This window comes from Schistocerca cancellata, chromosome 12, assembly GCF_023864275.1.
Source record: "Schistocerca cancellata isolate TAMUIC-IGC-003103 chromosome 12, iqSchCanc2.1, whole genome shotgun sequence".
Lineage (NCBI taxonomy): Eukaryota > Metazoa > Arthropoda > Insecta > Orthoptera > Acrididae > Schistocerca > Schistocerca cancellata.
In genome coordinates this window covers 65,840,947-65,856,996 of record NC_064637.1, presented here as the reverse complement: position 1 = coordinate 65,856,996, position 16,050 = coordinate 65,840,947, and positions in this window count along the sequence as shown.

Genomic DNA, 16,050 nt, shown 5'->3' with positions numbered 1-16,050 from the left:
ATCACTAGAGCAGTCGAGATGACAGGCATCTTATCCGCATGGCTGTAACGGATCGTACAACCACGTCTCGATCCCTGAGTCAACAGATGGGGACGTTTCCAACAACCATCTGCACGAACAGTTCGACGTCGTTTTCAGCAGCACGGACTATGAGCTCGGAGACCACGGCTGCGGTTACCCTTGACGCTGCATCACAGAAAGGAGCGCCTGCGATGGTGTACTCAACGACGAACCTGTGTGCACGAATGGCAAAACGTCATTTTTTCGGATGAATCCAGGTTCTGTTTACAGCATCATGATGGTCACATCCGTGTTTGGTGACTTCGTGGTGAACGCACATTCGAATCGTGTATTCGTCATCGCCATACTGACGTATCACCCGGCGTGATGGTACGGTGTGCCATCGGTTACACGTCTCGGTCACCTCTTGTTCGCATTGACGGTACTTTGAACAGTGGACGTTACATTTCAGATGTGTTACGACCCGTGGCTCCACACTTCATTCGATCAATTCGAAACCATACATTTCGGTAGGATAATGCACGACCGCATGTTGCAGGTCCTGTACAGAAAATGTTCGACTGCTGCCCTGGCCAGCACATTCTCCAGATCTCTAAGCAATTGAAATTGTCTAGTCAATGGTGGCCGAGCAACTGGCTCGTAACAATACGCCAGTCTCTCCTCTTGATGAACTGTGGTATCGTGTTGAATCTGCATGGGCAGCTCTACCTATACACGCCATCCAAGTTCTGTTTGACTCAACGCCCAGGCGTATCAAGGCCGTTGTTACGGCCAGAGGTTGTTGTTCTGGGTACTGATTTCTCAGGATCTACGAACCCAAATTGCGTGAAAATGTAATCACATGTCAGTTCTAATATTATATATTTGTCCAATGAATACCCGTTTATCATCTCCGTTTCTTCTTGTTGTAACAATTTTAATGGCCAGTAGTGTAACTTTCGTATGATATGTCACTATTACTCGACGAAACTTGGACCACACATAGAAGGAACTGCAACAGTGTAGTACAGGAGTAACTGAAAGAAATACGCCATGAGACGAAGAGAAACTACATTTTTATTCGAAGATAATAATTACTGAAGTAGCCGCAATTTATTATGGTCCCCTGAAAATTACAAAAGGCGGGGTATAGTACATTATAGGATGTGTGATGACAATGGACATCAGTTCATGCTCTTCAATGTGCTTCGATGCTGGCCATCTTGTGTTAGGGGAGGTGGAAAACCGCTGGATGGTTGTTCGTGCGATGTGGACGTGGTGCAGTATGTCTCTCCACTGCCTCCCACACGTCCTCCATGGAATTTAAGTCGGGGGAACGGGTACGCCAGTCCATTCGCCGATTAGCTTCTCCACCAGCGCTGTTCGAAGCGGTAGTGCGTTGTCATCTGTGAAAATGAAGTCAAGGCCGAAAGACCCCTGGAGAGACGAACATGGGGAAGGAGTACAGTGTCAAAATAACGTTGACCAATGAGTGTAGCGTGCAGCTCCGTATGCCCATGCAACAACATTAATGTGAGTGTCGTCAGTGTAGTTATTGTCTGTGAATAAAGGCACGTTTCCTGTTGGTCTCATTGCTTATTTCTTTCAATTACCTTCTTTACTATACTGTAGCAGTCCTTTCTACGTATATCCAAGTTACATTGGTATATGCTGCTTGGCAGTGTCCTGTCATGCGAAAGTTCCTTCCTCCTGAAGTTTCGCACACCAGTGTATTGACATTCGCGGAAGGAGGTCAGTGACTGACATTTCATGCAAAGCTCTCGCTGCAACCAGCAAGTATATTTTAATGATTGCCACCCGAGCTAACGTATCATATCCGTGACACACACTCCCGTATTTCGCGACAATACAAAACGATCTGCCCTTCTTTTGAATTTTTCGATGCCTCCGTTAATCCTTTCTGATAAGGATTCCATACCACAAAGTAATTCTCCAGTGAGAGACGGACAGGTGTATAATATATAGATTCTACAGCAGACCTACTGCATTTTTTAAGTGTTTTCAATAAAAGGAAGTCCAAGCGTCCCCTTATTCCAAGTTGTTTGTAGCTGCAAACTTTAAATTAGTCTCATTTGTCGTGAAATCTAAATTGAACTAAATGTTTTTAGTAGGCCTACTCATGTGGAGGGCCTCACAATTTTTGTTGTTCAGGGTCAGTTGCCACTTTCCACAGGATTGTCTAAATTATTTGCTAATTCGTTTGGATCATCTGGTGATTTCACGAGACAGTAATGACAGCATCATATGCAAAAAGTGTAAGAGGACTGCACAGGTTTTTTCGAAAACTTTTTACATAAATTCAGAGCAGCGAAGGGCCCGTAATTCCGTTTTTGGGAAACTGCAGCTATCACTTCGATTTCAGAACTTATGATTCGATCGCCTAGAAAGGAGAGTGGCCTTTCTCATAGGAAACCAAGAATCCATTCGAAGAGCTGAGGCGATATACACTACAGGCGTGGATTTTGGTTGGAAGCCACTTGTAAGTAACCGTGTCGAAAGCCTTCAGGAAATCCGGAAGTATGGGATGAATCTGAGATTTCCTCTCAGTATTTCCGTCACTGTGATCCTACGGTTCATTGTGGCATGCTGGCGACATACTACACGAAAACAAGTGACACTTGAACTGATCCTCGACTGAGCCGGCTGCTAAGTTTCGTTCGCAGGGGCTGTATTTGGGTCAGTGTGACTTTACGGTTGAGGTGGGAAGCAGGGGTGACGTTTGTAGCGCACAGCAGCCTACGCTTCAGGCGCGACGGCAGTGTTTCCGGGCGTCGTCCGCCAGGTGGGGACACGGACGCGCCGCCCCCTCCACCTGGCCGGGACGCGCGCTCTGATTGGCCCGCCGCCCGAGCCGCGGCCGACGCCCGGCGGCGGGCGCCGCGGCGCCTCCCGGCATTCAGTGCGCGCCCCACCAGCGCACGGCGTCGCGTCGTCCGTGACACACGAGGCGTGCGGGAGATTTCGGACGAGCAGGCGTCGCTCGCGCAGTGTGTGTTGTTGTCAGCAGAGGCGCGTGCGGACTGACGCTGTGAGCCTAGCGCGGCACTCTAGACCGAAAAACGCAGGTGTTTTGTTCTGCCTCCCGTGTGGTGACTCGCTGAGCAGCGTGATGAGTCCTTTGTCACTACCGTACCTCTTTTCCCATATACGTTAGTGATTCCCTAGCCAGTAAAAACAGATGACAGTCTCCTCCTCCCTTTCAGTCTGTCCAACTGCTCTGTCGCAGAATATCTAACTGCAGTGGGTGAATAGTCAACAGCGATTTTTTTTTGTTTGTGAACTTACTGCCAGCATTAGAAGCAACAATGGTTTATATAAATGAAGTCACTGAATCACCGCCTTCTGAGGCTGATGTAAGTACAATGACTCTCAAATATCTCTTAGCTTAGAAAAGCTAAGCATATCGCTTTAGGGAAACACAGGGACTGTCTGGTACAGTTTTCGTATTATATATGGTGATTCTGTGATGATGCTACAAAGTTTCAGGTCTGTGTCAATCTGATGTCATGGACCCTCGTCTGGAAACAATCGATTCGTAAGTTATAACCGAAAATCGTCCTGATACCTTTGACAGTGGAATACATGTGCAGGTATTATTCATGCTGACATTGTACGTAAGCAACTTTCAGAGTTGGTAGTCTCGTAAATGTGCCCTCGAAATTGTATACCTTAACAACTATGAGCACTTGTTTAGTAGAAGACATGTGTTTCGCGATAGCGAAGATGAATAAGTGGCCATATCTGTTAACGTAATCATTTTCAAGCCTGTCTTTACTAGACATACATTTCTTATTTTAGTGCATAACGCCACCTCTGATAGTTGTCTATACTACAATCTTGGCAACATGCTCAGAGATATCAGAACACTCGACTCGATCGTTTCTGGACCAGGGTCCCTTGCCTGCTACTGATACATTTATCTTTCTCCATCATCTCTGATAGTTTGTAACATCATCACGGAATCATCCTGTATTTTTCTACCTCAAATCACACAAACGGTATCATAATAGATTGATGCTTATTACCAAATAATCATCATAAGGTGGTTTGGTACCACTTGTGCCAACTAAGATCGAAATGTATAATACGAAAATTCTAATGCTGTTTCCTCGCAAAAATTAATCATTATATGCGTAGACCCTAATACTGCACATTAACCATAGCTCGTAACAATATGGGATTTATGGATCTATCTTCATACCATCACTCGAGTTCTTATATCCAAATTAGTTTCACTGTTGTTGCGCAATTATCAACAGTTTCTGTTTTTAAACACGTGAAAAGTAGATAATTACGTAATGGAAACTGTCAGTTTAAATTTTGTTTCCATTATGTCCAAGTTATCTCGAAATGTGGAAAGTGGGACAAGAGGTATTAGCAAAAGTAGAACTGAGAGGGCGGGTTGTCCGTCGTTTCTAGAGAGCAGAGTCGATAAGGGCAACGGCCTCTGAAAGGCAGAGGTTCTGAGTTCGAGTCTACGACCGACACACAGCTATAACCTCTCATGTACTTTCAAAAAAAGCCCACACTTCACTGCAGGGTGAAAACTAATCCCGAAAACAATCCCCTACCCTGCAACTAATCAATTTCCCCGCAGTATGCTACCTTTCAGGGGTGCTAGTCCACAAGGTATACTGGAAACCTCCCAAGTTTGGAAGTAAATCTGTGACCACGGGTTGTGCGCCGTACTTGCACAGATTACTTGGTAAGGGCACTTAAGCGCCAAAGGCATAAGATTCTGTTCATTGTGCCAGGGAGTTTGAGCTGTGTACTTCGTTTTATGAACGTATCGATTACTTTTACAGTTCTTTACACGTTACTGCTTTGTTAAAGCATTGGGTTTCCCTAAACACCACGTTATCTGCAACATGAACACCTGTTGTCAACGAAAATTTCTGGCGGGATAACAGACAAAATGGGGATCCAAAAGTCGTATATTGCTTTCCAGTAGATATGGAGTTGGTAATTATAGTCGCTTATACAATTATAATGCTGTTTAGAACCAATGGCCGTTTTACGTTAGATTCGGTATTTCATAAGTAATTTTACTGAACTATCTACACCATGTTCATCTGCGTACAACAAAAACGAACGGTAAAAGAATCAAAAGGGTGGAATCTACAACACAGGTATCGTGAAGTGGCAACTGTGAAAAAACTCCCATGCAATGGATGTCTGTAGTGACTGCTGTTTGTAGTAAAGATTAGCTTAGGCTCCAGTACCGAGTAAAGTGACTCAGACCTCTTGGTGTGTTGCGGATAATGGACTCAGAATAGTAATTATCTTTAATGGGGAAATAAACTCAGCTGTCGAATTTCTCTTTAAATTCTTCCCCCCCCCCCTCTCTTTGGCGCTTTCTCTCCCCCTCCCCCTCCCCCTGGAGTGTGGTCGCAGAATAACTTCCACCTTAAAAACACTGCCTTAAGTGCTTCACCAATTTCACACTGCTTTGCTGAACAATTATGACGGCATGTAATGACAATTTCTGCAGTCTATTCGTTCCCCGTGAATTACTTGTCACTTCTCTAAGTCCAAAGTTCCACACGTTTTTTCACTTCTTATTTCCTTTCATCCACAGCAAAGCTTTTTTATACTGAGTACTTGCCCACTTGTGATTACCTCCTCGATTGGACAAACACTACTTTCCTAACGAAAATCTCCTAGGGACTTTAAAGAGATATTTAGGAAAAACATGACAGCCCAGGAGTTTGAAAGCAGAAGTAGAACGGATAAAACTGCCATGTATAAACGGCATTTTGTGTGATACTATGATCGAGAGTAATTGTAAAACGGAGTGTCGGGAATAGAAATGTTGCTGGTGTACTAGTGAACCAGCACATTTTCATTTGAAATCACTCTTTGCATCTCAGGTTCAGAATTACCACCGCCAACTTCAAAGCACTTTACACTGCGTGCAAATTTTTGGTCATAGGAGATTGAACAGACATTTTTCTTTGATGTTTCTACACACTGCGTGAAAATTTTTGGTCATAGGACATAGCGCAGACATTTTTCTTTGATGTTTGTACGATCTGGTATAACTAGATCTTGCAATTCCCCACCCTTTCACGGTTGTTTAGGTCGATGACGTCATTATTAAGCTATAAACCCAAGCAATATTCCAAATTGTTGGTATTTAAGAATCATTAAACCGTTTTCTTACTAAATGGTCTTATGAATTGATGAGATTCACAGTAAGTGAAGATTCTTCAATCCACGTGAGCTGTTTTGTAGCCTATTACAGGGAACACCGTTACAGGTGCATCCTCAGATGGTGCAATGATTAACCTTCAAATAATCGGGAAGCTATGATGTCCCAGAACTCAGTTGTAAATTGAAAATGTTAATCCATTATAAGATGTTGTCAGTAGTAAAACTGGCATTATGCACCAGTAGGTGAATGTCAAACTGGACACACAGGGTGATATGGCTATTAAGCAAATGTGACAATGGCGAGTGTTTGTCACGCCAATGCTACGGACTTGTAACTGATGGTGCTGTGCTAGAAGCTCATATTGGCAAGCATTTATCCCGAGTTTGGTACTTACTAAAGTCTTCATTCGCTGTGAATCCCATCAATTCATAAGACTTATTCCTGTAAGAAACGGTTTGAGGATTCTTAAACATTAACGGTATACTTTTTTTAGCCGTTGCTCTCCTGTGTCCTCCGCGCCCGGTGCCTAGAACTGACTTTCCCGTGGTCTCCGAGCGAACAGCCTTCGTTTTAAAAAGTTGTATCTCAAAAACCGACAGCAAGAGAATGTTTGTCAGCCTGATGTTATTCCGTCAGAACTGTCCATAGTATCACGTACGAGTATTAACTTATGTACGTTGCCAGCCTCAAACAACCTGTAGATTTGTATAGTCCACTGTCGTTCTCCTCTGTTGTTGTTGTTGTTGTTGTTGTTGTTGTTTTTGTTGTTGTCGTCTTCAGTCCAACGACTGATTTAATGGAGCTCTCCATGATAGTCTATCTTCACCTTTGTATAACCAGTACAGCTTTCATCCACTTTAACCTGACTAACGTATTCAAAGCCTTGATCTCCATCTACAATTTTTTTTATCATCGTCCCTACGATATTTACGATTCCTTGATGCCTAAGGATGTGTCCTTGCCCGCATCTCGTGGTCGTACGGTAGCGTTCTCGCTTCCCACGCCCGGGTTCCCGGGTTCGATTCCCGGCGGGGTCAGGGATTTTCTCTGCCTCGTGATGGCTGGGTGTTGTGTGCTGTCCTTAGGTTAGTTAGGTTTAAGTAGTTCTAAGTTCTAGGGGGCTGATGACCATGGATGTTAAGTCCCATAGTGCTCAGAGCCATTTGAACCATTTTTGATGTGTCCTTACAACCTATCACTTCTTTTAGTCTAATTATGCTACAAATTTTTTTTTCCGCTGTTGTAGTCGGTATCCATTCATCTGATTTTCACAATTATTCTGTACTACTCTGTTCTAGTCTCACCTGCTTATGGTGAATGTTTCACGTGTGTACACGGCTGCTCTCCAGTCTTCAGAAAGATGTCCTGATACTTAAATTTATGTCCGATGCTAACAAATTTCTCGACTCTGATTTTATATCCTCTCTACTTCCGTCAGCATCAGTTATTGTGCTGCCCAAGACACCAGTACTCACCAACTAGTTTTCGTGAATCATTTTCTAGTCAAATTCCCTCACCATCACCTCATTCGGTCCTACTATTGCCCTTGATTCATCTTCGACGATCTTCACTTCTTTTTCTTGAACATTAATTCACTTTCCAAATATCTCCTTGACTTTCTTTGCAGTCTACGTTATCCACAAATCATAAGAAAATGGACAAAAAATATTAAAGTGCAATGTGTCTTTGGTGTCGGTATCATTAAGGAAGAGAGAATATGCTCGGACATGGTTGGGGAACGAAATGGTAGTAACCATTGCATGAGGGAACTTACCAGCATTGTCTTTATGTTTTAAGGAAAAGTAAATGTGTATGACGTAACAGATTTTGAAACTTGCTGAATTACAAGCTGTATGTCTTGATCAGTACAGATCAGAAATTCGTTTGCACATAGCATTTTCCCTGTACATATGGCACAGATCCGCTGTTTGTGTGTCACGTAATAGTGAGTCGCAAGCAGCCGGGAGGTTTCTTTCACGTCGCCGGAACGGCTGAATAATTATGTAAAGAGCAGCGCTGGCAAAGCAACAAGTCGCGAAATTCCGGCCTTTGTTCTGCCCGCGACGCGAAAACCGCGCATCGTCTCCCTGGCGAGAGGCCAGCTGATTGCCTCGCTCCGAGGGGGCTGGCGGGGTAGGGGGAGTGGCGAGAGGGGTGGGGAGGGGGAAGAATCGAGGGCGCAAATTCTTTGTCCGTGTCGCAAAAGTTTTTCTTCTCCCCTTTGCCCGTAGGCGGCTGCGATCGCCGTAATAAGCAGTAACTAGGGAGCAGAGGCAGGCTCTGGGGGTGGTTTCAACCCCCATAAATCAATAATGTGAATCTGTAGGCGAGGGGTGCGCGCCCCTCCCGCGCCACCCCTACCCCCCACCTCGCCCGCTCGCGCTACCCCCACTCCTCCCTCTCCTCCTCCCCCGCCACTGGCGCTCACTACCCCCACCCCCTCACCATCCCTCCCCTCTTCCGCCGCCCCCTCCCACAGAGACCCCGCCGGATGCGTCGTACGTTCGGCTCCAATTATTGCACCAATTACGCAGGTTGCATAACTCCGCTGGTCAGATAGCACTTTACGCCCTTCCCGGGAGTGCACAAAAGGGTTTTGATGCTGCCGCTGCTGCTGTTGGTGCCGCCATCCGCGGTCTGCGTAACAGTGGCGCAGTACGGTCTGCGTCCTGGCGGGGAAAAGATAGTAACTGCGGAAACGTCTGTGTTCGAGAGAAAACACACACACACACACACACACACACACACACACACACTGTTTCAGGGAAAACAAGCACTTGAGTCTGTAGAAGTATTAGCTCACAAGCCGCTTTTTAGCGAGATACGAGGGCTGTTCAGAAAGTAAGCTCCGATTGATCGCGAAATGGAAACGACTATGATAATCCGATAAAGCTTTGCACAGGTGTGTTGGGCAGTGTCTCTAGTATGACCCTAGATAGCATCACGTCACTCCTCTCATTTCTGAGCTCACAGTGATCGCGTAAAGTTGTCTGGAGAATAGTGTCTCCCGCCAAGTACGAGGACCTGGTGAGAAATTTCGCCTGAAGCTATACAGCCAACATTACATAACTGTCGTGCAGTTTCTTCTACAAGGCAATATTCTCAGCCGGATTCTGAAGGGGCAATGAAGATGCTCCTGCATCGTTTTCAATTGGAAATGTTTGACTACCCACAATACAGCCCGTAATTGACTCCCCCTGGGTTTCATTTCTGCTCACATGAACCGCTGGTTATGAATACAACATTTTGGCACAGAAAACGAGCTGTAGGCCAGCGTAGAGAATTGGCGGAAAGCACTGGCGGCTGTCTTTTATGATGAGGGTATTGGAAAGTTGGTACAACGCTACGACAAATGTCTTAGTCAGAACGGCAACTACGTAGAGAAGTAGCTGGATGGTGTAGCTAACTGTTAAAAATAAAACATTTCTAATTTTCACTGTGGTTCCCATTTCGCGATCAATCGGAGCTTACTTTCTGAACAGCCCTCGTATTTAGCCTATTACATTGTTATTTCTGTGTCTGTTACCCCCTTCCACTATATTTCGCCGACTGTAAGTTGAAACAGTTTTCTCTGAGACGATGACGTTGTCTAAAACTAAAATGTTTCCATTTTCTTTACAAATCGCGTTGAACTGAAACTGTGGTGTCACCGCCAGACACCACACTTGCTAGGTGGTAGCTTTAAATCGGCCGCAGTCCATTAGTACATGTCGGACCCGCGTGTCGCCACTGTCAGTAATTGCAGACCGAGCGCCACCACACGGCAGGTCTAGAGAGACGTACGAGCACTCGCCCCAGTTGTACGACGACGTTGCTAGCGACTACACTGACGAAGCCTTTCTCTCATTTGCCGAGAGATAGTTAGAATAGCCTTCAGCTAAGTCCATGGCTACGACCTAGCAAGGCGCCATTAACCATATCTAGAGAGATTCTCACTTGTATCATCAAGAATGCTGTATGCAAATGATGGATTAAAGTTAAGTATTACAGAAGCTACGTACTTTTCTTTATAGCATTCATTACGTATCCTGTTTCAGACCTCACGCAAGCCGGCGTGAGTTAACGCGTGCATTTCGGCTACTTCCGAGTGGCGTGGCTGTCTTGCTACGCCACAACAGAAACAGTTGGTACCATTCACTTTATTTATCGAGTTCTTGACTAACCCACTTCCTGTCAATGGGAAGACCGAATCATGCTGATATTTGCAGTTAAATTAAATTCAAATTTCACACTCATGTTTGCCATTGCCGTATTGCTCTTCCAAATGAAACTATCACGCCGTAACAGTTGACAGTAGACTTAATACTTGTTCAAATTGCAACACAGCCCACCAGCAAAAAATGACGATACTGATTTGTCCATCGATTTCGCGTGTAATTGCGTGCATCCTCCGCGAGTATGTAGGTTAACCGCTCGCAGCTATTCTATCATTCGAAGGAAAACTTCCGAAGTCATATTTTATCTGTTGTGAATTGGCAGGAGCCAATTCACGGGATTTGGAGGAAGCCGAAAGGCACGCGATTAAGCTCACGCAGGCTAGCGTGAGGTCTGGAACAGGTCATAGAAATAAGACTAGCAAAACAAGAGTAACTGGTAGAATACTTAACTTTAATCCACAATTGTAGAACATCTCTCGTTACTGTACAGGCTTCACTATATTAATTATCAAATGCTATGGCGCCTTGCTAGGTCGTAGCAAATGACGTAGCTGAAGGCTATGCTAACTATCGTCTCGGCAAATGAGAGCGTATTTGTCAATGTAGCATCGCTAGCAAAGTCTGCTGTACAACTGGGGCGAGTGCTAGTACGTTTCACTAGACCTGTCGTGTGGCGGCGCTCGGTCTGCCATCACTGACAGTGGCGACACGCGGGTAGGTCGTATACTAGCGGACCGCGGCCGATTTAAAAGCTACCATCTAGCACAAGTCTGGTGTCTGGCGGTGACACCACATTATTAACATATAAAAAAACGCTCATTTTTGTTGCAACTCGCCTCCATAGACCAAGACAGTGCCTCATGACGGAAAATGCGCATTCAGGTCCGAATATTCCAGAGATCCAACGATGCGTGAGGCGTCCAATTGATTGGATCTTACCCTCACATGTTATTATTATCCGCAAACCCCCGAATTCTTTCATAATCGAAAAACCATGTATAAAACAGCTTGAAATTTTCGTACTACAATTCAAGTGTATTAATGTGCTATATTTAAAGTTAAGCACTTAAAAGAGAAAAATTTACCAAAGGTTTGAAATCACGCTTGAAGTTCGATGCACGTCGCTAAGTGGCCTCTTTACATTATACTGGATGAATATAGTCTGCTGTACTTTATCGGTACAATACCCCGTAATTATGTTTAAAACATTTTACCGGCTGAGGAAAACAGATTTTACGCTGACACATCCTGATGGAGGTTATCAGTTACTTTATACACTGGTAGCACGCTAATCCTGGCAGCCACCATAACCTGAGTAGGAATTGTAACACCTAAAGCAACTTATTTCAGCCACATTTGCACTTACAATCATCGCAATTCTTCAAAAGAAACAAATCAGTAAGTTGACATATTTTGCATATTTTCATTCAATAATATCATATAGAATAATGGTGTGGGGTAACCCATCTTTAAGAAAGAAAGTTTTCATTGCTCAAAAACGTGTTGTAAGAATACATAATATGTTCTGCTCACCCATGGTCATCTTGTAGACGTCTAATAAATATCTGGGCATTCTGACCACTACTTCACAGTCTATTTATACCCTTCATGAATTTTGTTGTAAATAAGCCAATGCAGTTCAAAAGGGACAATCATGAACATAATTACAGTACCAGAAGGGAAAATGGCATTCATTACTCCACATTAAGACTATCTTTGGCATAAAGAGGGGTGCACAATCTTGCAACTAAAACTTTTGATCATTTACTCAGTGACATAAAATGTCTGACAGACAGTAAAGGAGAATTTGAAAACAAACTGAAGAAATTTCTCCCTAATAACGCATCATATTATGTAGAAGAACTATTATTATGTGTAAAATGTGGTGTGAAGTAATTATTAACTGATATCTGCATTTTAAACAAAAGAAAGAAAGTACCTACAAATGTTCAGCATGTACCTGTATTTACAAATCTATCAGCCACGTGAAGATAATCTGATACATTCCATATCATTGCTTTTTTTATCATACGAAATGAACTGTGGCACACGAAAATAAATAACCAACTAATTTTAGATGTGCGTCCATATATGAGAAATATAAGCCCTTCTCATAGAAGCGACAGTACTCCATTCCAGCACAAGGTTAAATTTTACCTATATTAATATGTACAAACAGCTGGGCACAAGACCGCATGTGAACCTTACATACACAATTCTTACCAGGTGTCGTTAAGTAGTTGCGAATATGTTGCTGGAATTTTAAATAACATTGATAAGAGGCGTTAAATACAGCTTCGCGTAATTAAAATTAAGACTTTCTCGTTTATCCATAAATCCCTTATGTTGAGTGCTACATATAGGACTAGACTTTTACTTTCGTTTGCCGTTGAGCACTAAGTTTTGGTAAGGAAGATTTATGTATATAAACGTACAGACTTAACGATGTGTCTACGCCATAGTAAGAACCAGAATTGCCATCAGATGACTGTGTGTGAGTGACTTCTGATTTTCCATAAATGTGCCCCTATTTAATTTACATTTCGTGACAATCAATTGCAAACTATGTCTCAAATGATATTTACTACTAGATAGCAACGATATAGTGCATCATGATGTGCAGCTCGACCACCATTACTTCACTGACAGATATGAACGACTAGAGCTGTAAAACGCCACAGGCTACCGTAGATCATCATAAGTAAGAGTAGATCTTTGTTTACGTATACGATATGTGTCTTACTAGATTCCCCTACAAACTGGAGGCGATGAACTGTCTACAAACTGAGTGAGGATGTAATATAAAAGACGGCATCATATACGCAACATTTTTGTTGTACCTACCAAATTTATTCTTCTGTGTGTTGCTTAAAGAATATAGATAGCAAAATTCAATTTGCCTATGTTTAATTCAGATTTTATTTGATTGTTGTTGATTTGTATCGTGAAATGAAGGGATGTTCTTATAAAAATAAAAGAAAGCAATACAGATTTATCATATAGCGCTAGAAAACGCAGTTTCTTCAAAAAAATTAAACAACCTTAAAAAAAAAAAAACATCACTCCAGTACTTCGTCGAGCTTATATAAAAGCGTATATAAACATACTTGTAAATAGAACCGCCTTTTCTTGCTGCAACGTATTTTCCCCAGACGCAGCAAGAGAAGGCGGTTTTATTTACAAAACAAAGATTTCTGTGCTTGCTGCGTAGAATGGCCACGCAAACAAACTTGTTACATATATATACATTTTCTGTTTTTCATAAAAAACTTTCGCATTTATCAATAACAACAGGAAACCCTTGCTTTTCATTATGATTATGAATGTTCTTTTGAGTACAAAATATCGACAATAATTATATAGACTTTTGTGCATGTAAACTGTACTTGCATCAAAACACTGCTTTGGTTACAAAAAAAGCGAAGAAGTTGCACCATAGACTAATTTTTATTACTTATAAAATGCAATTTATATCCAGTAAGGGTAGAAACATAAACAGCGTTGCTCTGTACACATTCAATGACGTTTGTTTCCCTAACAATGCTACCAGTACTACCGATAATCTTACCATTTAATACTTCATTTATGTACTATACCAGAACTACCGAACCGTAGTTTTGGTATAATGCAGCTATATGAGCGACACAGTTAAGTAACGGCGAATCTCTGTATACTGTATAAGCTAACTACAGTCCTTAAATTGACAGAAAAGTTAGTTAATTCGGGACGAACGTACAACATAATGATTTTATTGTACTTACAGTGTTTTACAATATGTACTAGTCATTGAGTCTCCTAAGTTTGCCAATTAATGTCGCTCATTTAAAGCAAAAAGCTAATTTCACGTCGAGACAGCCATATAATCTTAGTCGACAGCGTGTTATCTCTGTTTTCTTTTCAATACAAAATATGACTTTCTTTCTTTCCTTCTCTTTAGCAATAATTCTTGGTTTACATTCATCCACAAAAATCTACCGAAATAATACCGTCGAATTAGACATATTAATAATAAATTCCATTTTTGAGCGTTTCCCACTGATACTACCAATAGCAAGCAATAGTAAGTAATCTTTGAACCACTATCCTCTCTCTCCTGTACTTTAAAGTATGGTATTTTTAATTTTTTTCCTTATTGTATTTGTTATTTATTTTCTTTCCGGGACTCAGTCTTATTCTACGAGAAATTCTATCTACTTCAGTTGAAAATTCAGAAACAATTGTTCTTTCACATACCGAAATGGCTCTGAGCACTATGGGACTTAACTTCTGAGGTCATCAGTCCCCTAGACTTAGAACTACTTAAACCTAACTAACCTAAGGACATCACACATCCATGCCCGAAGCAGGATTCGAACCTCCGATCGTAGCGGTCGCGCGGTTCCAGACTGAAGCGCCTAGAACCGCTCGATCACGACGGCCAGCTCACATACCGAAGATTTATTTTGTTTTCACGTGTACAGCAAAATGTCAAAGGCAGTGCGCAAGTGCCAACAACGCCTTGTCCCCGAGTAAAATGATTGAAGATAAAAAAAAATACTTTTAAATAAGAAACCTGGGCGCCACTACCACTTCGGGCCACGTAGTTAGTCAATCCAAACAAAATAAAGCTTCTTCAGGTGTTGGAAAAGCGCGTCTCACTGTCGTTCTCTAATCGTCACTCGCTACTTCGAAGCTGAAAGGAATAACAACACAAGACGCGCTTCAATATGTGTTTCCTGTGGGGTATTATTCAACTAATGCGGGGCAGATCATGACAATTTGCCTGCAACCCACGCTGTACGACCTAAGTGGAGTGTCGTTCAAAATTATTCTACTGCCTGTTCAACCAAATATTTTGCAAATTTAATCACTACCAATCAATTGTAAAACATAAATCAATCACTGTGCCAAAAGAGAAACCACACAGTCACCTTAGAGTGTGACAGTCTTCCATATAAACACAGGACACAATTACCTCAGTGTGTGCTAATTACCTATATAAAAAGGCCGCGAACCGTCAACTACGTCAGAGTATGCTAAACAGAAGCACTACGCAAAATACACGGAGAAATTCAGACCACTACCTGACCGTAACTCAGTTCACGCACCAGCAATAAATGCTAGGTCGAAGTGCAGTTCTCTCAACGAAATGTTGTACACACCCAACGAATTATATACGTCCTCTGTTTACACCATTATTTGGCGAGATCTCCCGTTCTCGCAATTTAATTACTGACACTGGGAAACCAACTAGACCGTAATTCGAAGGTAGAAAACTCACGGAGCTAAACAAATCGAATGGTAGTCACTCTTTCTGGTCGAGTTACCAAACTCGCAAATATTTCCGACTGTATCAGATTAGTAGTCACCCATACTGAACATTACTGCTGCTAACTCCACTGCTTCACTGTGCTAAAGCCGTGACTGTCAGCACATCTCCACTGTGACTGGCCGTAAGAACCAAGTGAAACCATCTGTGAACCACTTAAGTAAACAAATGCAAAGCGCTACCGTCACTTTTGACAATTAATTCATTATTTCAGCGGCCATCATATTCTCAACCCGCGCTGTATGATCTTGGCCTTGGACTCGCTTTCGCTGTAGACCAACGATTCTGCATTGGTTCTCTACAACATATTTTAAGCAATCACATGTAAGCAAATACTTATACTAATATACGATCAATATCCAACTCGTGTTAGCATACATCCAGTTGATGCACCAACAAGTTAAGACGAT